Here is a 23,547-nt window from a genome sequence, read left to right as displayed (position 1 = left end):
CTGTGGGTACTGGATAGGAGGCCCTCAATAAATTGCTCCTTTAACAGTCTGTCTCCATCTTTCACACTGTCTGGGTCAATCTGCTTTATGGCTCGCAGCTCCTCCTGCAGGTTAAGAGCATAGTCCCGTATACTGTCCTGCGCTCCCTGCTTACACCCAAAGAATCTCATTTTTATTTCTGCTGCTGGGCGGGTGTCAAAGGTGCTTCTTATCTTAGCCAGGATCTTTTTAACAGTTTCTTTGTCAATGTCCTGCCAGACTTTTACTTCCCTTTGCACTGCACCAGATAGCTGCCCAATAAGGATGTTCCCTTTTTGGTTTTCAGACAGAGGATACACCTCAAACAAACTGCACAGTCTTTCTTTAAATTCACTCAGGGTATGTGACTCCCCTGAGTACTGTGGTAGCCAGGCTGCTCCCGGTATATATGGCATGGACAGCGGCATTATGGGGACTGCTGCAGTGGGCGTTGATTCTTGCGGTGCTCTGGAGGCAGCGCTGGCTGCTGGATTCTGTGGTGCCATTGCAGCCGCAGCAGCGCTGGCCCCTGCATCTTGCGGCACTGTGGTGGTGGGTGCGGTGGCGTCCACCGCTGCATCTGCTCTTGCCTCAGACATTCTCCTCCCCCAGTTAACGTTTGGCAAGGCCCTTTGTTGCGCTGGCTTACCGGCTGCCGCTCTGCAGGCTGGATGATCGGGCGACACCAGGACTGCAGGCCTCTGCTCCTCACTTCCCATGCGCTGGCCTCTTCCTGTGCAGCACTTCTCTTTTTTGCGCTTTTCGGCTGGCTCCGCCCACAACGGCCAGCGCCTTTGGCTTCCTGTGGGCACCAAACGGTGGGGTAATGGCGGCAATTGCGCAGATAGTTTTTGGCACACAACACAGTCTCTGGCTCACAGGACCCGGGGACACCGGGCTCCGTAAATCCTGTATGTGACGCCAAAATGTGTCGCCCGCCTGGGCAGTGGGGTACTCGGTACCGGGCCGGTATCTCAGAGGGAAGTGTCACAGTAGCGGTGACCTGGTCCGTGGCCCTGGGCGTCCATGTAAAAGGGGTTAAGAGTGGCTGGTTAAAGTGGATGATACATAATGCTACCTGTGATGATCGGCAATGAAGGGGTTAAGCCGACACTGCAGGCAGATCCTCTGGGACAGATGGTATAAGGCAGCAAGATGTAATAGCTCCCCACATGTGGAGCTGTGGTCCCGTGGCAGTGGTAATAGGTGTTGAGGAAGAGGGTGTAGTGTCTGGCACAGAGATGCAACAGTGCTGGAGGGTTTGCAGGAAGAACGCAATGACACAAAAGGGTGCAGTTTCCACTACCTTTGTAAGTGCAGTCCAGGGTTCAGATTACAGATGGAACAGAGGCTGGCCAGCTTGGAAGCAACTTAGGAATCTCTCTATGCAGATGAGTTGTGTAGTCTCCTTTCTAGCGCTTATCTGAGGTACTTGCAGTACTGTGTTACACTGAAGTTCCTCTTGCTTGCTCTCTTTTAGAACTCCCTCGTATGGCAGACAGCTGTAGCCTTCTTCTTCTGGCTCACACGTTGCTGTTGTGCCTCCGAGTCTTATGTGGGAACAGAGCATTTACAGCTTCCTATTCCTCCGGTCTCTGCTGCAGGAACATCAGTATCCATACAACCTTGGAGACCAGACTCCAGATCATGTGCTGCAGCTAGAAGTGAGCCTGAACTCTGCTCAATCTTCCAGCTCTTCTCCTCACATCAACACACGTTTCCCTCCTCACACGAACTACTAATTTCCCCTTCCTGGCCCCCAGAGAGCAGCTCCTCCCCCAGTTTTGGCTCAGAGCTCCCTCTGCTTGCCTGGAGTGGGAACTGTGCTGTGTGCTGAATTTACCTGACAGAGAGACCCTTTATTGCTTCTAAGCATGACATCACACTCCCTAGGAGGAAGGTAATGCCACTGTGGCGACCATACTCTTGGGGGTGCCACACATCTGTGCCCCCTTTCTTAGTTCTTCCAATGTCTGCCCGACATATACCTTCTGACAGGAAAAGATAATAGCGTAAATGACATTTCTTGTTCTGCAATTAATATAAGCCTTCAAGTCGTGAAGGGGGGGTTTGTAAATCTATCCAGAGAGGGTTGCATATATTGACAAATGTTGCAATCCCCGCAGGGGAAGAAACCCCTGAGTTGAATTCCCCCAATTCAGTTTAGTGGTAGGCCATTTGAAGTGACTCCTCGTTAAAATGTCCTGTAGGTTCGGGGTCCTCCTCGCTGTCAGTAGTGGTCGGGCACTCATAAGTGGCGCTGTCTGGGCATCGGCTAGTAAAATAAGCCAATGGGCCAGTAATATTCCCCTTACTCATTCCCACCCAGTACTATTATTAATGATGAATCTCAAAGTTTGATTTTGGGTATGGACAAGGGGAGTAAGTAGGGAATCCTGTGTGTCCCCTGGCTACTTGATAAGCCGTTGATATTACCTTTTTTGGGTAGCTGCGTTGTGGGAATCTTTCCATTAGAGCTCTAGCTTGGGTACTGAAATCCACATCAGAGGTAAAATTTCGATGGATCCTAAGGAATTGGCCCACCGATATCCCTTTTTTGGAATGTGCAGAAAGGAAGCATTCTTGTTTTTCCAGCTTCACCATTTTTCTGGATTTTTCGGGGTTACTCACGGTGAACTCTTCTCTGGTTTCCCGGTGTACATTTGGCGGGCCACGTTGGGCTTTGTTAGGGTTGTGGTCTGCTCCTCATCTTACCCCGTAAACCCTGGATCAAGCTACCCTTTGAGGACGTCAAAGACAAATCGCTGCCATAGGAATCTGGCTCAAAGACACCAACAGGACAAAGCCAGAGCTACCTCATGCTGAAAGCGTCTGCGCCATTCTTCACTCAGTGGACCCCTCAGCAATGAAACCTTCAGACTAATAAGTTAACCCTTGAGAACTGTGCACATTCCATTATAATTTATTCCTATCCCACATACCCACTGTTTTATTTGCCTTAACCTCTCCCTGCGTGAAGTATACCCCTGTTCTAGTAAAGAAAATTTCCGGTAAGTTTTGCTCTGTCTCCTGTCCGTTACTGCATCCCGCAATCTGCTCACACTGACATAATGACATCTTGCTCTTTCACGCACATTGCCTTTAACATGGTGCTTTTTCCAGGATTTAGTCTCCGTGCCCCACTTTGCATATACACACCTATTATGTACCCTTGTGACTTTATTCCTTTCATTTATACAATGATTTTCCATATTCTAATACAGTCCTGCGGCTGACTTGATCTTGCTTAATTAATATTTATGCTTTCTCTCTGTGATGTGCTGAGAGGTTGTAGACCGTCTCCGGTGTTCCTTACTGAGGTAATCAGCTTTGTATTTATACTCATTTTCCCTGATGAAGCTGCGTGAAGCAGTGATACGCGTGGGGCTCTCCTGCCTCCCTGGTCTGGTGATCATGTATTCAGGTACAGTCCAGGCAGCTTAACCTCAGAGCTTACCATTTTTCACCATGGCATGCTGTGGTTATCTCTTACTCTTCTATCAGGGCTGTATAATGGAGCTTTTATACCCTCCCAGAAGGTTCCTACAGGTCACAGTTAGCCTTCTTTACATAGGGGCTGCTCTCGTGATTCACACTATTTGTTTGCTAGGATGATGGTTAGCTTTATTGGATTTGATTTATTCACACATCCTTTATGCTGCACGTCATTTACCATAAATACTGTTCATTGACGTGACATTACCAAACTGAGATTATTGTCATACTTATTCTGGTTGTTTTGCATTACGTGGTCTTTTTTAGTTGCTTGCTTGTGGGGATGCCCACAACTACATATGGGCAGATTTATGTGACTTTTATACCATTCACACTTGTTTTAGATGTCCATTTCTATATGTGCCCCGTGTAGGTATATTATTGTTTATATGTCAACCATTGTTGTTTTTTATAGCATCTAAGTATTTTCAACAGTATACACATCTTCGGCCAGGGGGGACGGTATACACCACCCTCTTTGGTGGCTTTTATGTGTTTTTAACTTGTTTGTCAGTTGGTGAAATTGTTTATTTTGTCACTATCAGATACATTTAGGTGTGCGCTTTTGTCTGCATAGTCCTTTCCTCTTTTCTGACATGTACTATCTTTATGCAGTATGCAGCACCCAACTCTAAATTTAAATTTATGGTCTGACTAGTAGTGCACCCAATATCTGCTTAATTTCTGACAATACAAAGATGACATCAACCCCACAAATATGAACCTCACTTGGCATCGATACTGGACAAGTGTGAAGAGCCCCAGAATTTGTGCATGTATTAGATGTGCCTTTTCTGGGTGGCTACGGGCTGCTATTTTTAGGCTGGTGGGGGGCAATATCCATGGTCCCTTACTAGCCTTAGAATACCAGCCCCCTGCTATCTGCTTTAGCAAGGTTGGTTGTCAAAAATGGGGGAACCTCATGCCATTTTTTAAATTATTTAAATAATTAAAAAATACGGTGTGTAAACCCCTCAATTCTTGTTAACCAGCCTTGCTGAAGCTGACAGCTGAGAGTTGTAGCCTCCAACTGTGAGTTTTGCCTAGCTGGTTATCAAAAATACAGGGGAACCCATGCATGTTTTTTTAAATTATTTATTTACAGCACAGGAGCCGCTGATGAAGGTCGGCGTCACACTAACATAGAATACGGGTGAGCGCTATGCAATAAAACATTGTATAGCACTCGGCCCATTGTTAATCTATGGGGCAGCTCACATCAGTGTTTATCTTTTCAGCTGTATTTGGCGTGCATGTAAAATTGCAGAATGCTGTGATTGTCACCGACACTCGGCCGAGACACGCCAATGCAAGCCTATGGGAGCAAGAAAAAAATCACACAGCGCTCGGACCATGCGAGTGCTGTCTGATTTTTACACAATGATGTCATTTGAAAAGCTATCAATTCATCTGCAGTGTACAGTGCAATCACTGAAGGAGCAGACAGGTTAAAAGACATGGTTTACACACAGTAAATACAAATAGAAAAGGCAGATATACAGATGTAAGCATGGTGGCTCAGTGGCTAGCACTGCAGCGCTGGAGTCCTGAGTTCAAATCCCACCAAGGACAACATCTACAAGGAGTTTGCATGGGTTTCCTCTTGGTTCAACCAACAGTTTCCTCCCACACTCCAAAAACATACTGAATTTAGATTGTGAGCTCCATTGGAGACAGCGATGATAATGTGTGTAAAGCACTGCAGAATATGTTAGCGCTATATTATTATGTCAGTGACAATTACAATTTGTACAGTGTGTGCAGCTTACTGCACATGTATTTAATTAATAAAAGATGACTTTTCAGAAAAAAAATGGTTTGGGCTCTCATGCAATTTCCATGTCTAGACCAGGGAAAGACAATGGCCGGAGGCCGATGTTTATAGCCTGGGAAGGGGGCAATACCCAGAGAGCTTTCCAGGCTATTAATATCAGTTAACCAACTGTATATTTAACCTTTACTGGCTATTAAAATGGAGGACCCAAAAAAAATGACGTTGGGTCCCCCTATAAATAATAACTAGCAAAGGCTATGCAAATAGCTGCGGGCTGATCTTAAAAGCCTAGGAAGGGGCCATGGATACTGCCCCCACACAAGCTAAAAACATCAGCTCTCAGCTGCCACAGAAAAGGCGCATCTATAGGATGCACTAATTCTAGCACTTAGCCTGACTCTTCCTGTTTGCGCTGTAGTGGTGTCAAGGGGGAGTGATAGTTGGGGGATTGATGTCACCTTTGCATTGTCAAGTGACATCAAGCACTGAGGTTAGCAACAGAGACCCATCAATAAGAAGCCCCCGTTACTAACCCCATAGTCACATTGTGAAAACATAAGCACCCAGAAAAAATTCATTTAATTAAAGAAGAGATAAAGAATCTTAATTAAAGAATACTAGCGACCTCGCCTATTCCCCTGATGCCCTCATCATCTGCAAAAGAGGTAAAAAGACAAACAACAAAATTCTTCACCTTTCCGCAGAGATGCTTTATGCTTTTAGATCCACTACGGATATAGCTCTGCTACATCTAGATGACAGACTGCATGGTTGCATGATGCGACCATGCAGCCTGTCATCCAGTAGACACTACTGGATAATAATTTTAATTTTATATAATTTTTATATAGCGCTAACATATTCTGCAGTGCTTTACACACATTATCATCGCTGTCTCCAATGGAGCTCACAATCTAAATTCATCAATATATGTATTCTATGTATATATCTATTCTATCTATTCCATTCTAATTTGTCACTCTGTGATTTTAATGAATGAGGCACATGAATTGCCAGCTTTTATTCTATCTTTTACCGAATGTTACCGATTTTTTTCGATTTGAAGAAAAATGCTCATGTTCCCGATCACGAATCTGAATGTACCATTTTCGTGCCAAATTTATGTTTGGCGATCGTTTTCCAAACATAGTCACTCATCTATAGTCAAGAGGAGGAAATCTGCACCTGTGACCAACATTTTTTTAGCTTGAATCCGGGCCAGGGTGAAGTAGGGTACGAAAAGGATCCTGACTCTTGTCATGAGACGCTAACCACTGGGGAGAGGTGATCCTGATGAGATTCAGATATCTGAGGCTGAGTTGGACTGTATTGTGGTGTCAGGGCAAGAAGAGGAGAAGGGTGACTCCAAGGGTGAGGAATGTGATAACACTGAGGATGAGGCCACAGCAGCCCTGTGTGTTAACATATTTATATTACAAAATGAACATATCAGTATAACATTGACAAATAAGGAAGCGGATCTATGGAAGCCGTGTACCAGCTTTTTTGCACCAACAGCCGCACCTTAGGCCCTCAACCACACCACACCGGTTCGAGGACCCGCCTGCTTATCCCCTCAACCGCACCATACCAGTTTGAGGACCCTACTTAATGGCGCAAACAATTAGATTGTTCCACTGAGACCTCAACCCCCTGAGACCCCTTTTATTTAAATTATACTCTGACCACCAAATGAAGAAAAAAGAGGGGAGGAGTGGGTAACCGCCCACCAAATGGGCCCCCTACTTCACCTTATGCTACCATCACCTGGCTCTCCACAGATCCGTTCCCCACTCAAGATGGTTGCCCCTCCACAGAACAACATTATGGGAACAACAATGTACGTCTCTTTAAAGGGGTATTGGGGCGCGTCCTAATTTTTGCCAGCCTTGTCACTCACTGCATAGACAATAACAGTATAGGAGACCCACAGTTTAATAATGAGAACAACAAAGCATAGCCGGTTGATGGATTTCTAAGAATAGTAAAGGCCGCCTGATGGCCCTATAAAAATAACCTTTGTGGCTTTCAGAGTCCCTCCTTCATAAATGAAGCAGGATATGTCTGATGATGTGTCACACACCACATAGCCAGATAAGATTGTAAAATGTTAAAATGACTTTTCCCAGTGAATGCATTTACCTTGGTTGAAAGCAATGCTAAAGTTCAAAACGCATCAAAAACGTTTTGTGTGAACATAGCACAAGGTGTGGAGGAGTATTTTTGTTTTTGGGTTATTTATTTTGCCTTATATATAAGTTATTACCCTGGAAAGGAAGTTCCTTAACATATTTCCCAGGAAAATCCATTTGGTTTCGATTTTGTTTGTTTATTGTGAGTCTGTTAAAGTGGCGTAAGACTCTGACAACATTGTTCACAGCAGTGACCTGGGAGTCAGAAATGCTTCCAGGGGTCTTACCCATGATGTTCCCATGTCATTTGAGCACAGTTCCCATTGATTTCCACAATTTCTAATCCCTTTAAAGACCGCCGGGGGGGGGGCGTCGAAAAAATTCTCAAGTTTCCCTTAGACTTACCTTGCTCGGGTCGGCGATCGTTTTCCAAACATATTCACTCATCTATAGTCAAGAGGAGGAAATCTGCACCTGTGACCAACATTTTTTTAGCTTGAATCCGGGCCAGGATGAAGTAGGGTACGAAAAGGATCCTGACTCTTGTCATGAGACGCTAACCACTGGGGAGAGGTGATCCTGATGAGATTCAGATATCTGAGGCTGAGTTGGACTGTATTGTGGTGTCAGGACAAGAAGAGGAGAAGGGTGACTCCAAGGGTGAGGAATGTGATAACACTGAGGATGAGGCCACAGCAGCCCTGTGTGTTAACATATTTATATTACAAAATGAACATATCAGTATAACATTGACAAATAAGGAAGCGGATCTATGGAAGCCGTGTACCAGCTTTTTTGCACCAACAGCCGCACCTTAGGCCCTCAACCACACCACACCGGTTCGAGGACCCGCCTGCTTATGCCCTCAACCGCACCATACCAGTTTGAGGACCCTACTGAATGGTGCAACCAATTAGATTGTTCAGTGAATGCATTTACCTTGGTTGAAAGCAATGCTAAAGTTCAAAACGCATCAAAAACGTTTTGTGTGAACATAGCCCAAGGTGTGGAGGAGTATTTTTGTTTTTGGGTTATTTATTTTGCCTTATATATAAGTTATTACCCTGGAAAGGATGTTCCTTAACATATTTCCCAGGAAAATCCATTTTGGTTTCGATTTTGTATGTTTATAGTGAGTCTGTAAAAGTGGCGTAAGACTCTGACAACATTGTTCACAGCAGTGACCTGGGAGTCAGAAATGCTTCCAGGGGTCTTACCCATGATGTTCCCTTGTCATTTGAGCACAGTTCCCATTGATTTCCACAATTTCTAACCCCTTTAAAGACCGCCGGGGGGGGGGGGGGTCGGAAAAATTCTCAAGTTTCCCTTAGACTTACCTTGCTCGGGTCGAGCAACCGAGCATTCCAATATGCCCTGCCCGAGCAACGAGCAGCCGAGCATTTTAGTGCTCGCTCATCACTAATTAGCTGCTCTTCTGTTCACATGATGACTGGGTGATAATCACCTAACTTCAACACTTCCGTGAGACCTGGAAGGTTCTGGAAACTCGTGGGCGGGCGTAGCTTTCTGTGTTAGTGAATGGGACTAAATTCGTTAGAGCTCACGGTGCTCCTGTGCATGCTGCTTCTGACACCGCTCTCCTTGCAGATATATCTATAGTCTACAAGTCAGCAGTGAGCACAAGTCTTTATCTCTGCTTAATCCCCTCCCCCAGCATCACACAAAGCCCTATCTCTTATACAAGACACTGTTGTTAAGGTACTGTCACACTTAGCGATGTACCAGCGATCCCGACCAGCGATATGACAGGGTCAGGATCGCTGGTACATCGCTAAGTGGTCGCTAGTGAGCTGCCACACAGGCAGATCTCACCAGCGACAGCGCTGGGAACGGGGGTCGCTACTTACCTGTCACACTAGGCGATCCTGCATCCTCCCGCCCGGCTCCACACTCGTCGCTCGTCTCTCCACAGGAAGCACTGCAGGAAGCTGACGATGAGAAACAGTCCTGAATGTTCTCGCGCGATCAGCGATAACCAGTGGGGGAGCGGGTCGTAGGTAAGTATCAGACACAGTGATATCGCTAGCAATATCGCTATAACGTCACAAGTTATAGAGATATTGCTAGCGATATCGCTTAGTGTGACAGTGCCTTTACAGGGAATAAAAGTAAGGTTCAAAGCACCAGGACACCAGCCCAGAAAATTGGATTGAACAGATGGGGCTTAAGGGATAATCCTCATTTTCTGGGCTGGTGTCCTGGTGCTTTGTATATTACTTGTGTGCCCTGTAACAACAGTGTCTTGTATAGGAGATGAGGCTAGGGCTTTGTGGGACGCTGTGGGAGAGGTTTAGGCAGGGTTATAGGTCTGTGCTCACTGCTGATTTGTAGCCCAGCACAAAGGCTGATGGGTAATATAGTCAGAGAGAGCAGAGGTTTGTGAGGACAAAGTGATGTGTGTGCCAGGGCACAAGAAGCAAAGCAAAAAAAAACATACAACAAGACAAAATTGGAAGAGAAGATTCAAGTAGAGATAGGCGAACCTGAACAGTAAATTTCGCGTCCATACCGAACACCTAGTGAGTTTTTCTCACAGTGCTACATTTCACCAAGGTCACGGCAGTTAAGCCCAGCTGGGAACGCAGCCTCAGTGGCCGAAGGTAACCTCGATGACATCACTGCCGATCACTGAGGCTGTGCTTGCAGCAGTTCAGTCAGCAGTGGTTCTCAGCCAGGATGGTTGCATCTTGGCACCGTCCAGGTTGAAAACTGTTTATCCCTCAGACATGGATTACGGCGTGGGACAGAACGAGAGATTGATAAGGGATATTGTTTTTTTTATTTATTTTCTTAGAGAAGACGAGGGATTCAGTGGAATTAGGAGTTAGGTGAGTATAACTGTGTTTGTTATTTTTTAATAAAAAAATAAAACTGCGTTTTGTTTTTTTTCTAGTAAAAGACTTTATTCTGGCTGTGTTTTTATTTACCATTTAACTATAGGATTAGTAATGGATAGGTGTCTTATAGAAGTCACTCCATGACTAAGCCGTGGGCTTGATGTCACCAGATAAAACAAAGGTGACATATACTGTATTTACCCCATTTACCACCACAACAGGGCAAGTGGGAAGATCCGGGCAAAATGCCAGAATTGGTGCATCTAATAGATGAAATGCTTTTTTTGGTCAGCTGCAGGCTGCTATTTTTAGGCTGGAGGGGCAAATATCCATAGCCACTTAACAGCCTGAGGATACCAGCCCCAGCTGTTTGCTTTAGCAAGGCTGGTTGTCAAATATTGGGGAGATCCCATGCCTTTTTTTATTTATTTAAATAATTTAAAAAATTCGGCATGGGGACCCCTCTATTCTTGATAACCAACCTTGTAAGCTTTATTCCTCCGATCACAGCTGAGTGCTCACGCTGTCTTTTGACAGCGTGAGAACCACAGCTCTGTGACTGTTGGGGGTGATTTCACCGCCAATCAGCAGTGGTGTTTGCCACACTGTTTTAAGAAGATGAGCCAGGACAGAGTCAGCGGTTTCCGGTACACTTTGGGGCTGGAACTATTGGGACTGTCACCACTGTTGCCAGGGGAAGGTTCTTCTGGGAGGGGAGAACCTTTGCACTGGACAGCAGGGGACATGGGGGAGATAAAAGGGACTGAGCGTGGGAACGGGGGAGATTTGGAGGTAAGGCGACAGGAGAACAAGGAGAAGGTTGACTCCCACCCCACTGCTCCGACTGCTAACTCCACATCACCCATTCCCCAGCACTCTGACTTGCAAACTGACTTTGGACTTTAGAAGTTGGAGAAAAAATGGGGAATCTGCTCTGAAAACAGTGCTCTAGATCAGGGGTCCCCAACTCCAGTCCTCAAGGCCCAACAACAGATCATGTTTTCAGGATTTCCTTTGTATTGCACAGGTGAAGCAATTATCACCTGAGCAATACTAAGGAAATCCTGAAAACATGATCTGTTGGTGGGCCTTGAGGACTGGAGTTGGGGACCCCTGATCTAGAGCACTGTTTTTCTCCAACTTCTACACTACACAGCTGAATACCCCCACCATTAATATATAATTAGTTATTATGCAACCCTCCATTTCAAATATCAATTGTAGTTCACCATTGTGTCTTCACAATATTTCAACCCCTTAATGACCAGAGGTATTTTTTGTTTTGTATTTTCATTTTTTGCTCACCTTCTTCCCAGAGCCATAATTTTTTAATTTTTTGGTCGAAATGGCCTTGTGAGGGCTTGTTTTTTGCAGGACGAGTTGTACTTTTGAACTACACCATTGGTTTTATTATGTCATGTACTCGAAAGTGGGAAAAAAATTCCAAGTGCGATTAAATTGCAAAATAAATGCAATCCCACTCTTGTTTTTTGGGTTTGGGGAAGGAAACCACCTATGGCCGGGGTCACACTGGCGAGGAATACGGCCGAGTGAGAGGCACTAAAAGCACGCATTAGACACGGACAAATGATTCTCTATGGGGTCCCTCGCACCAGCCGTATATTTCTCATCCGTATTCTACGGTCCGTGCCAATCGCAGCATGCTGCGATTGTCAGCGTACTACGGCCATAGTACTCCAATGCAAGTCTATGGGTGCGCAAAAAATACGGATTACACACGGACCACACATGTGACTTGCGAGAAATACGCACCAGGTGTCTTTTAGCAAAGCCGGCAATTCAGTGCGCTATACAGTAAACTCACACTGACAGTTTTAATAAAGAAACCAAAGAATAGATATAGACACATAGAACACACACATACACTCACTGGCCACTTTATTAGGTACACCATGCTAGTAAGGGGTTGGACCCCCTTTTGCCTTCAGAACTGCCTCAATTCTTCGTGGCAGAGATTCAACAAGGTGCTGGAAGCATTCCTCAGAGATTTTGGACCATATTGACATGATGGCATCACACAGTTGGCGCAGATTTGTCGGCTGCACATCCCTGATGCGAATCTCCCGTTCCACCACATCCCAAAGATGCTCTATTGGATTGAGATCTGGTGACTGAGGAGGCCATTTGAGTACAGTAAACTCATTGTCATGTTCAAGAAACCAATCTGAGATGATTTGAGCTTTATGACATGGCGCATTATCCTGCTGAAAGTAGCCATCAGATGTTGGGTACATTGTGGTCATAAAGGGATGGACATGGTCAGCAACAATACTCAGGTAGGCTGTGGCGTTGCAACGATGCTCAATTGGTACCAAGGGGCCCAAAGAGTGCCCAGAAAAAATTCCCCACACCATGACACCACCACCAGCCTGAACCGTTGATACAAGGCAGGATGGATCCATGCTTTCATGTTGTTTACGCCAAATTCTGACCCTACCATCCGAATGTCGCAGCAGAAATCGAGACTCATCAGACCAGGCAACGTTTTTCCAATCTTCTACTGTCCAATTTCGATGAGCTTGTGCAAATTGTAGCCTCAGTTTCCTGTTCTTAGCTGAGAGGAGTGGTACCCAGTGTGGTCTTCTGCTGCTGTAGCCCATCTGCCTCAAAGTTCGACGCACTGTGCGTTCAGAGATGCTCTTCTGCCTACCTTGGTTGTAACGGGTGGCAATTTGAGTCACTGTTGCCTTTCTATCAGCTCGAACCAGTCTGCCCATTCTCCTCTGACCTCTGGCATCAACATGGCATTTCCGGCCACAGAACTGCCGCTCACTGGATTTTTTTTCTTTTTCGGACCATTCTCTGTAAACCCTAGAGATGGTTGTGTGTGAAAATCCCAGTAGATCAGCAGTTTCTGAAATTCTCAGACCAGCCCTTCTGGCACCAACAATCATGGCACGTTCAAAGGCACTCAAATCACCTTTCTTCCCCATACTGATGCTCGGTTTGAACTGCAGGAGATTGTCTTGACCATGTCTACATGCCTAAATGCACTGAGTTGCCGCCATGTGATTGGCTGATTAGAAATTAAGTCTTAACACACAGTTGGACAGGTGTACCTAATAAAGTGGCCAGTGAGTGTATATATATATATATATACATTCTATGTGTCTATATCTATTCTTTGGTTTCTGTTAGAAACCCTGTCATAGGGCTCTATTATATGTCCATTTTGCAAGCCTGCGAGAAAATCTCACCATACGGATGCCATACGGATTAAATACGGATGCTTACATGCCCAAAATACGCGACCACACCTTGCTTACGGATGACATACGGAGCACTATTTAGGGGTCATTCATCCGTATTACGCTTGTAAACTACGGACCGTATTTTGCAATGGTTAGTGTGACCCAGGCCTATGCCAAAACATGGTATCCATCCACAGACAGCTGTTTCGGGGTATTGCCCCTCATCAGTGTGGAGTAGGAATCTGGCCAGTAGGAGCAATGCCTAGTAGAAGACTGTGAAAATGAGGATGAATGAACTCATGGAGATCAACATCCAACACTGCGGAGACACCATCACATGATTCTCAACGCAGTGATTCTAGGGCAATGCCCCCACCCTTATGGGAAATATGTAAATATATGCAAAACACAAGCCGCGGAGAAACCATCACATGTTTCTCAACGCAAGCAATGACTAGCCAGGTCTTTCCCTGGGAAGGAACAACCACGGGAAGGGCAGTCTCCAATGAAGGAAACCACCTACGCCAAAACATGGTATCCATCCACAGACAGCTGTTTTGGGGTATTGCCCCTCATCAGTGTGGAGTAGGAATCTGGCCAGTAGGAGCAATGCCTAGTAGAAGACTGTGAAAATGAAGATGAATGAACTCATGGAGATCAACATCCAACTCTGCGGAGACACCATCACATGATTCTCAACGCAGTGATTCTAGGGCAATGCCCCCACCCTTATGGGAAATATGTATATGTATGCAAAACACAAGCCGCAGAGACACCATCACATGTTTCTCAATGCAAGCAATGACTAGCCAGGTCTTTCCCCGGGAGGGAACAACCATGGGAAGGGCAGTCTCCAATAAAGGAAACCACCTATGCCAAAACATGGTATCCATCCACAGACAGCTGTTTCAGGGAATTGCCCCTCATCAGTGTGGAGTAGGAATCTGGCCAGTAGGAGCAATGCCTAGTAGGAGACTGTGAAAATGAGGATGAATGAACTCATGGAGATCAACATCCAACACTGTGGAGACACCATCACATGATTCTCAATGCAGTGATTCTAGGGCAATGCCCCCACCCTTATGGGAAATATGTAAATATATGCAAAACACAAGCTGCAGAGACACCATCACATGTTTCTCAATGCAAGCAATGACTAGCCAGGTCTTTCCCCGGGAGGGAACAACCACGGGAAGGGCAGTCTCCAATAAAGGAAACCACCTATGCCAAAACATGGTATCCATCCACAGACAGCTGTTTCAGGGAATTGCCCCTCATCAGTGTGGAGTAGGAATCTGGCCAGTAGGAGCAATGCCTAGTAGAAGACTGTGAAAATGAGGATGAATGAACTCATGGAGATCAACATCCAACACTGCGGAGAAACCATCACGTTTCTCAACGCAAGCAATGATTAGCCAGGTCTTTCCCCGGGAGGGAACAACCATGGGAAGGGCAGTCTCTATGAGTTCATAGACACCAAACATATCTATGTTCTTTTTGAGCTAAGTGGTGAAAAAAAATTTGTTAAAAATAATTGTGCCATTTTCCAATACCCATAGCGTCTGCATTTTTCATGATCTTGGGTTAGGTGAAGGCTTACTTTTTGCATGCCAAGCTGACATTTTTAATTATGCCATTTTTGGTGCAGATACGAACTTTTGATCGCCCGTTATTGCATTTTAATGCAATGCTGCGGCGATCAAAAAAATGTAATTCTGACATTTTGACTTTTTTTTCTCACTACGCCAAAAAGCAATCTGGTTAATCCTTTTTTATTGATTGATCAAGGCATGCATTTATGAACGCAGTGATACATAATCTGTGTATGTTTGATTTTTTTTTTTACTTTTTTATTTTGAATGGGGCAAAGGGGGTGATTTGACCTTTTATGTTTTTTAATTTCTAAAAACATTTTTTTTTTACTTTTTGCATGCTTCAATAGTCCCCATGAAAGACTAGAAGCTGCCACAACGATCGGCTCTGCTACATACAGGCGATGATCAGATCACGTGTATGTAGCAGAATTGCTCACTTGCTATGAGCGCCGATCACCAGGTGGCACTCAAAGAAATCTGGCAGCGGCAGCCTTATAGGTCTCCGGGAGACCTCTGGTTGTCATGCCAACTTATTGGTGACCCGCAATCACATGACGGGGTGTCTGATGTCTGGAAGCACGAGTTAAATGCTGATGTTAGAGTTTGATAGCAGCATTTAACAGTTTAATAGCTGTGGGTGGATTGTGACTCCACCCGTGGCTGTTTCGGGCACATGTCAGCTGTTCAAAACAGCTGACGTGTACCAGGAAATACAGTGGGGAAAAAAAGTATTTAGTCAGTCAGCAATAGTGCAAGTTCCACCACTTAAAAAGATGAGAGGCGTCTGTAATTTACATCATAGGTAGACCTCAACTATGGGAGACAAACTGAGAAAAAAAAATCCAGAAAATCACATTGTCTGTTTTTTTTTTCATTTTATTTGCATATTATGGTGGAAAATAAGTATTTGGTCAGAAACAAGCAATCAAGATTTCTGGCTCTCACAGACCTGTAACTTCTTCTTTAAGAGTCTCCTCTTTCCTCCACTCATTACCTGTAGTAATGGCACCTGTTTAAACTTGTTATCAGTATAAAAAGACACCTGTGCACACCCTCAAACAGTCTGACTCCAAACTCCACTATGGTGAAGAGCAAAGAGCTGTCAAAGGACACCAGAAACAAAATTGTAGCCCTGCACCAGGCTGGGAAGACTGAATCTGCAATAGCCAACTAGCTTGGAGAGAAGAAATCAACTGTGGGAGCAATAATTAGAAAATGGAAGACATATAAGACCACTGATAATCTCCCTCGATCTGGTGCTCCATGCAAAATCCCACCCCGTGGGGTCAGAATGATCACAAGAACGGTGAGCAAAAATCCCAGAACCACACGGGGGGACCTAGTGAATGAACTGCAGAGAGCTGGGACCAATGTAACAAGGCCTACCATAAGTAACACACTACGCCACCATGGACTCAGATCCTGCAGTGCCAGACGTGTCCCACTGCTTAAGCCTGTACATGTCCGGACCCGTCTGAAGTTTGCTAGAGAGCATTTGGATGATCCAGAGGAGTTTTGGGAGAATGTCCTATGGTCTGATGAAACCAAACTGGAACTGTTTGGTAGAAACACAACTTGTCGTGTTTGGAGGAAAAAGAATACTGAGTTGCATCCATCAAACACCATACCTACTGTAAAGCATGGTGGTGGAAACATCATGCTTTGGGGCTGTTTCTCTGCAAAGGGGCCAGGACGACTGATCCGGGTACATGAAAGAATGAATGGGGCCATGTATCGTGAGATTTTGAGTGCAAACCTCCTTACATCAGCAAGGGCATTGAATATGAAACGTGGCTGGGTCTTTCAACATGACAATGATCCAAAGCACACCGCCAGGGCAACGAAGGAGTGGCTTCGTAAGAAGCATTTCAAAGTCCTGGAGTGGCCTAGCCAGTCTCCAGATCTCAACCCTATAGAAAACCTTTGGAGGGAGTTGAAAGTCCGTGTTGCCAAGCGAAAAGCCAAAAACATCACTGCTCTAGAGGAGATCTGCATGGAGGAATGGGCCAACATACCAACAACAGTGTGTGGCAACCTTGTGAAGACTTACAGAAAACGTTTGACCTCTGTCATTGCCAACAAAGGATATATCACAAAGTATTGAGATGAAATTTTGTTTCTGACCAAATACTTATTTTCCACCATAATATGCAAATAAAATGAAAAAAAAAACAGACAATGTGATTTTCTGGATTTTTTTTTCTCAGTTTGTCTCCCATAGTTGAGGTCTACCTATGATGTAAATTACAGACGCCTCTCATCTTTTTAAGTGGTGGAACTTGCACTATTGCTGACTGACTAAATACTTTTTTGCCCCACTGTATGTGAGCTCACCGCCAGAGTCCAAATCAAAAGGAAGGAGTCCGACATCGACTTAAATGTACGCCTGATGTTGGAAAGGGGTTAATAACCAGTTTCCCCACTCACTAGATGTATAAATTACTTAGCACCTGTACTCTTTCCTCTCTCTCCCACCCTTACCCTTAATTCAACACCATGTGCTTTCCTCAAAACTAAGTATATCATCATTTGTTAACCTCCACGCTCAATTCATCATCATTTGCTCTCCCCTACCTTCAATTTAGCATTTGCTGTCCCTAATAGCCTGGTCTCAGTTCATCATATTTTCTCTTCCTCACCACAAATACATTATCATTTGCTGTACCACACCATCATTTTATCATTATTTGCCCTCCACACCCTCCACCCTCCAGTCATCATTTGCTCTCCCCACCCTCTAAAATCAATTCATCATCCACTGTCCCCATCCCTGTTATGATTGAGTCACCGTAGGAGGCAGACACAAAAATAGAAGCTACGTCCAGAAAACCAGAGAAGTTGGCAACTATCAGATTGCAGACCCCTGAACCTATCAACACAACTAGCAGTAGCCGTGGGGGGTTCCTACGATGCCCTAGACCCCTCGATCACAGCCAGAGCGCTAAATAGCCTAAAGACAGAAAAGGAAATCTAACTGCCCCAGAGCAGACCCCAAAGTAAAAGGCAGCCCCCAACATATAATGACGGTGAAGCAAGATGAAAAAAACACTCACACAGATAGAAAGATAGGCTGAGCAAACGATGGGGCCCAAGCTAGCTAAACAGAACAGGAAAGGAAGGTTGCTGTCTGCAATCTGCCAAAACCCTATCAAAGACATAAGCCAACAAGCTGATATGAAAAAGACCCTGAAGCAGCTAGGCTTCAAAAACTAAATCAGCACTCAGGTATTTTCAGAAGACAGAGCTAAAGGAATTCAGCACACCCCAGCACGGAATGGCAGAAATCCACAAAAACAAAGCAAAACAAAGTCTAAGCACAAATGCAAAAAGCCAAGCAGAAAACTTAGCTTTAGAGGAGCAGGAATTCAGACTGGTCTCCAAGGATCCCACAGAGAAATCACCCGCAGGGCAGAAGGGCGTCGGCAGCCTTATATCCAGTCAGTAACTCCACTCAGCCAGTCATCATCATCAGACTCAGGTGTTTGATAATCAGGCTCACTACCTTTCTGTCATGGTCACGTGTGTCTGGACGCAGATGTTACCGCAAGGCAAACCCATAACACACGTGACCCTGGATACAGCGCCTCCAGTGGCGAATTTAAATAATAAGGGGGAACCTGGGACACATTAACAATGGTGGGCCCTGCGATAGGGAATGGGGACATGGAGACCTCCTAAGCTCCCCTGAGCCAGTGTCCCTGCACTCCTTACATTCTCTATACAGGCTCCGCACCTGTCGCCGCACGCGAATCTTAAACCCTTGCTCGCCCTGACCCTAAACCCTCACTAGGGAATTGGTCGGTGTGGAGACTAATCCCACCACTGCACTAATAACACACATGAGGGAAAGAGACAATACAGGGGGACACCACTTAGCTTTATGCTCTGTGCTTATGCTCCTGCAACAGAGCCCTCCACCTGCATGCGTCTTCTCCTCCACCCGGATCCATCACCATAACAGGATCCTTCACCATAGTGCAGCCTTGGAGCAGAGTCCACCGCCAGTTGCTGCTGCTTAGTAGCAGAGTCCCAAAGATGAGTTCAGCTTCTGCCACGAAGTCAAGCATGCTTGAGTCCAGCTCAGCAGCCAAGTCCCACATGGTGAGTGCCACTCTCCATAGTCGCCACTCCACCAGACCATGCAGACACTTCCTGCTGACACCATAACTGCGACATCTCCACGCCATGCCAGCAATTCCTGCAGACTCCATTAGCTGCCACTCGTCTCCTCTGGCTGACTGCGCAGGACTCCTCTCCAGCTCCATCCTTCCACCAGGCCCTCACAAACTCAGAATCAATGAATGAATGAATCAATGAATATCACCAGCCATGATTGCACACCCTGAGACTCACTTATAGAGCCCCACACCTGGATTCATAATTATGTGCACATTAAACCTAAAGTGCGATACCACTAACCACCACCGGGGACAGTCAAGCCACTTGGCACTTGCCAAAGTAAAAAAAGTTCACCCTGTGCAATTTAAAACTGTCAGATCCACTTCAGATCATGACACTTTCTTTACCAGAAGAGGGAGTTCCTCGGGCCTCAGTAGTGAAGGGGAAAATGAGCTCACAACAGTACCTCCCCCTTGAGGAGGGGTCACCGAACCCTCAACCACACCACCAGGGCGATCAGGGTGAGCCCGATGAAAGGCACGCACCAATCTTTTGGCATGAATATCAGAGGCAGAGACCCAGGAATTATCCTCCTGACCATAACCCTTCCACTTAACCAAATACTGGAGTCTCCGTCTAGCCAGACGGGAATCCAGTACTTTCTCTACCTCATATTCCATGTTACCTTCAACCAATACAGGGTCTGGAGGTGCCACCCCCGGAACAACAGGTTCAACAAACCTCTTCAACAAAGATTTATGGAACACATTATGGATTTTAAATGTGACAGGAAGAGCCAAACGAAAAGAGACCGGATTAATAATCTCCAAAATCTTGTAAGGTCCAATAAATCTAGGCTTAAACTTAGGAGAAGCCACCTTCATAGCAATATTTTTTGATGATAACCACACCATATCACCAACCTTAAACTGGGGACCAATGGTCCTATGTCGGTTGGAAAACCACTGGGCCTTTTCCTGGGAGAGAGATAACTTATCCACCACTTGGTCCCAGATCTGGTGCATTCTCTCCACCACAGTGTCAACACCTGGGCAGGCAGAGGGCTCCACCTGCCCTGAAGAAAATCGAGGATGAAACCCAAAGTTACAAAAAAAAGGTGACATCAAAGTGGCAGAACTAGCTCTATTATTTAAAGCAAATTCGGCCAAGGGCAAAAATGAAACCCAATCATCCTGATCAGCAGAAATAAAACATCTCAAATATGACTCCAAGGTCTGTTTTGTTCTCTCTGTCTGCCCATTGGTCTGAGGGTGAAAAGCAGAGGAGAAGTATCATGCAGATTATGCAATACCAAAAATCTGCAATTTTCTTGATGGTCTGGGGCGACCCGCATGACCACCTGGGTCCAAAACTGAGGTTGATTTTTAGCCAAAGGAGTAGCATCAATCCCCCTCAAAGGGATAGGCGTCTGCAGAGGTGTCATCGGAAATCCACAACGTTTAGCAAAATCCAAGTCCATTAGGTTTAGGGCTGCTCCCGAATCCACAAAAGCCTTGGCGGAAAATGTGGACAGGGAGCAGATCAGAGTAATAGCCAGAAGAAACTTAGGTTGAACACCACCAACAGAAAACGTGTGTGCAAAGCGTTTCTCTCGTTTAGGACAGACAGAAATAATATGCGAGGCATCTCCACAGAAAAAACACAACGTATTACGCCTTCTGAACTCCTGACGCTGCTCTCTGGAAAAAACTCTATCACATTGCATAGGTTCAGACATTTGTTCAACAGGTGGCAACACCTCTCGTGCAGCTTTGCGTTCGCGCAAACGCCGATCAACCTGAATGGCTAATAACATAGAATCGTCAAGACCAGAGGGAACAGGAAATCCCACCATAGTATCTTTTACAGCTTCTGACAACCCCTTCCGAAAGAGAGCAGCCAAGGCATTATCATTCCAGGTAGTAAGTACTGCCCACTTTCGGAATTTTTGACAGTACAATTCTGCAGAATCACGACCCTGGTTCAATGCCAGCAGGGTCTTTTCAGCCTGATCAATGGCATTAGGTTCGTCATACAACAACCCCAAGGCCTGAAATAATGCGTTCACATTAGTCAGAATAGGATCATCTGGTTTCAAAGAAAACGCCCAATCCTGGGGATCGCCACGCAGCAAAGAGATGACAATTTTAACCTGCTGCGCGGAGCTCCCTGACAAGTTAGGCTTCAAGGCAAAAAATAATTTACAATTATTTTTGAAATTCAAAAATTTAGACCGATCCCCAAAAAATACATCAGGTGTAGGAATCTTTGGTTCAGCAGCATGTGAATGAGCAAGGTAGGCGGAAATTCCCCGCACTTCCGCAGCGAGCTGCTCCACACGATCAGACAATTGCTTTATCTCCATTGAGAGAAAAAAAAACTCCCCCTATGGCCTCAGAGATACAGAGGAAAAAATATACACCCTTTTTTTTTTTTTTTTATACAATTCTTTCCTGCTATTGAGTACCCTAGGATCTGCGGTATGGCGGGTGATTCTGTTATGATTGAGTCACCGTAGGAGGCAGACACAAAAATAGAAGCTACGTCCAGAAAACCAGAGAAGTTGGCAACTATCAGATTGCAGACCCCTGAACCTATCAACACAACTAGCAGTAGCCGTGGGGGGTTCCTACGATGCCCTAGACCCCTCGATCAAAGCCGGAGCGCTAAATAGCCTAAAGACAGAAAAGGAAATCTAACTGCCCCAGAGCAGACCCCAAAGTAAAAGGCAGCTCCCAACATATAATGACAGTGAAGCAAGGTGAAAAAAACACTCACACAGATAGAAAGATAGGCTGAGCAAACGATGGGGCCCAAGCTAGCTAAACAGAACAGGAAAGGAAGGTTGCTGTCTGCAATCTGCCAAAACCCTATCAAAGACATAAGCCAACAAGCTGATATGAAAAAGACCCTGAAGCAGCTAGGCTTCAAAAACTAAATCAGCACTCAGGTATTTTCAGAAGACAGAGCTAAAGGAATTCAGCACACCCCAGCAGGGAATGGCAGAAATCCAGAAAAACAAAGCAAAACAAAGTCTAAGCACAAATGCAAAAAGCCGAGCAGAAAACTTAGCTTTAGAGGAGCAGGAATTCAGACTGGTCTCCAAGGATCCCACAGAGAAATCACCCGCAGGGCAGAAGGGCGTCGGCAGCCTTATATCCAGTCAGTAACTCCACTCAGCCAGTCATCATCATCAGACTCAGGTGTTTGATAATCAGGCTCACTACCTTTCTTTACCAGAAGAGGGAGTTCCTCGCGCCTCAGTAGTGAAGGGGAAAATGAACTCACAACACATCCCCCACTCTCAATTAATCATTTGCTGTCCTCCACCCTAAATTCATCATTCACAGTCCCCCCATCCTCAATTCATCATCATTTGCTGTTCCCCAGGCCCATTTACTTCATTTTAGTAAAAAAAGACATTTTCATACTGACTTCTCTGACGATCTCCTGCAGCTCGACTTCTAGACTGATAACCTCGCGAGTGGCAAGCATACATGCATGCAGGTGCATAAGCGATGATGTCATTATGTACATGTCGTCATGAGCGTATCACAGAAGAGGCAGAGGAACTTCCTTGGAGCAGCAGAACCATTAAGTTTTGAAGGCTCACTGGGCTGGCGCACTATACTCTGGGGCCTAGTGAGCAGAAGCACAAGAGGGGGGGCCAAGACTGGGCAGTAAGGGTCATGACTAATAGGCTGTGAATCAGACACTATGCATAATCCTTATGTGAATAGCGCCCTATGCAGGCATTTATTGTGCAATTGTTATGGGCTTACGTATTTTGGCCAAAATATCAACTAATACCTCACTATTTTTGTATATTTTGCACTATATTTTGCGGGGTGCAGCCAAGCCCAAACACATCTTGTCTCGTATGAGGGGTGTTCATACTGTGATGCATTGAGAGTGTGCTGGCCAGCCTGCCTAATCAAAAATTAGGAGCGTGAGCAATAGGCTGTGAACCAGACACTATGCAGTACCCTTGTGTGAACAACGCCCTATGCGGGCCTTTATTGTGCAATTGCATAATGGGCAGTCACCCCTTCCCGGAATGGGTAGGTGGAGAGTGGCTGCTTATCTAGTATTTTGCACCTGTGTTGCTGACATCTTGCTTTTTGGTCTGGCTGCACCCTGTAGTGCATTTGTTCCATGATCTGGGCAGGTAAGTGTTGCTGCCCTTTTGTCTGCTGTTTATAATGAATTTTTGGAGGCTTTGAGTCTTCTTTAGTGGCTTTGCTAATTAGTTTATTGTAGTGTTATGGCCCCGTCACACATAACGACGCTACAGCGATCCCGCTAACGATATGACCAGATAAGGATCGTTCTTGCATCGCTGTG

General features: G+C 45.4%; 1 protein-coding gene across 6 annotated transcripts in view; it reads left to right on the top strand.

The window, feature by feature from the left end:
- The first annotated feature begins 3,231 nt into the window (after window positions 1-3,231).
- The window catches only part of LOC141050262 (sulfotransferase 2B1-like), a 181,526-nt gene continuing 161,210 nt past the window's right edge, over window positions 3,232-23,547 (top strand). For 2 of the 6 annotated variants that reach the window (XM_073547144.1, XM_073547141.1), the window contains exon 1: window positions 3,382-3,442. The gene's annotated coding sequence lies outside the window, so the exon portion shown is untranslated. The other 4 variants (XM_073547142.1, XM_073547139.1, XM_073547143.1 and 1 more) reach the window with 4 other exon arrangements.

Source organism: Dendrobates tinctorius, unplaced genomic scaffold (assembly GCF_039654945.1).
Source record: "Dendrobates tinctorius isolate UK_male_01 unplaced genomic scaffold, ASM3965494v1 ptg000151l, whole genome shotgun sequence".
Lineage (NCBI taxonomy): Eukaryota > Metazoa > Chordata > Amphibia > Anura > Dendrobatidae > Dendrobates > Dendrobates tinctorius.
Note: the sequence above shows the minus strand (reverse complement) of the source record. Positions and strands in the feature narration are given on the sequence as shown.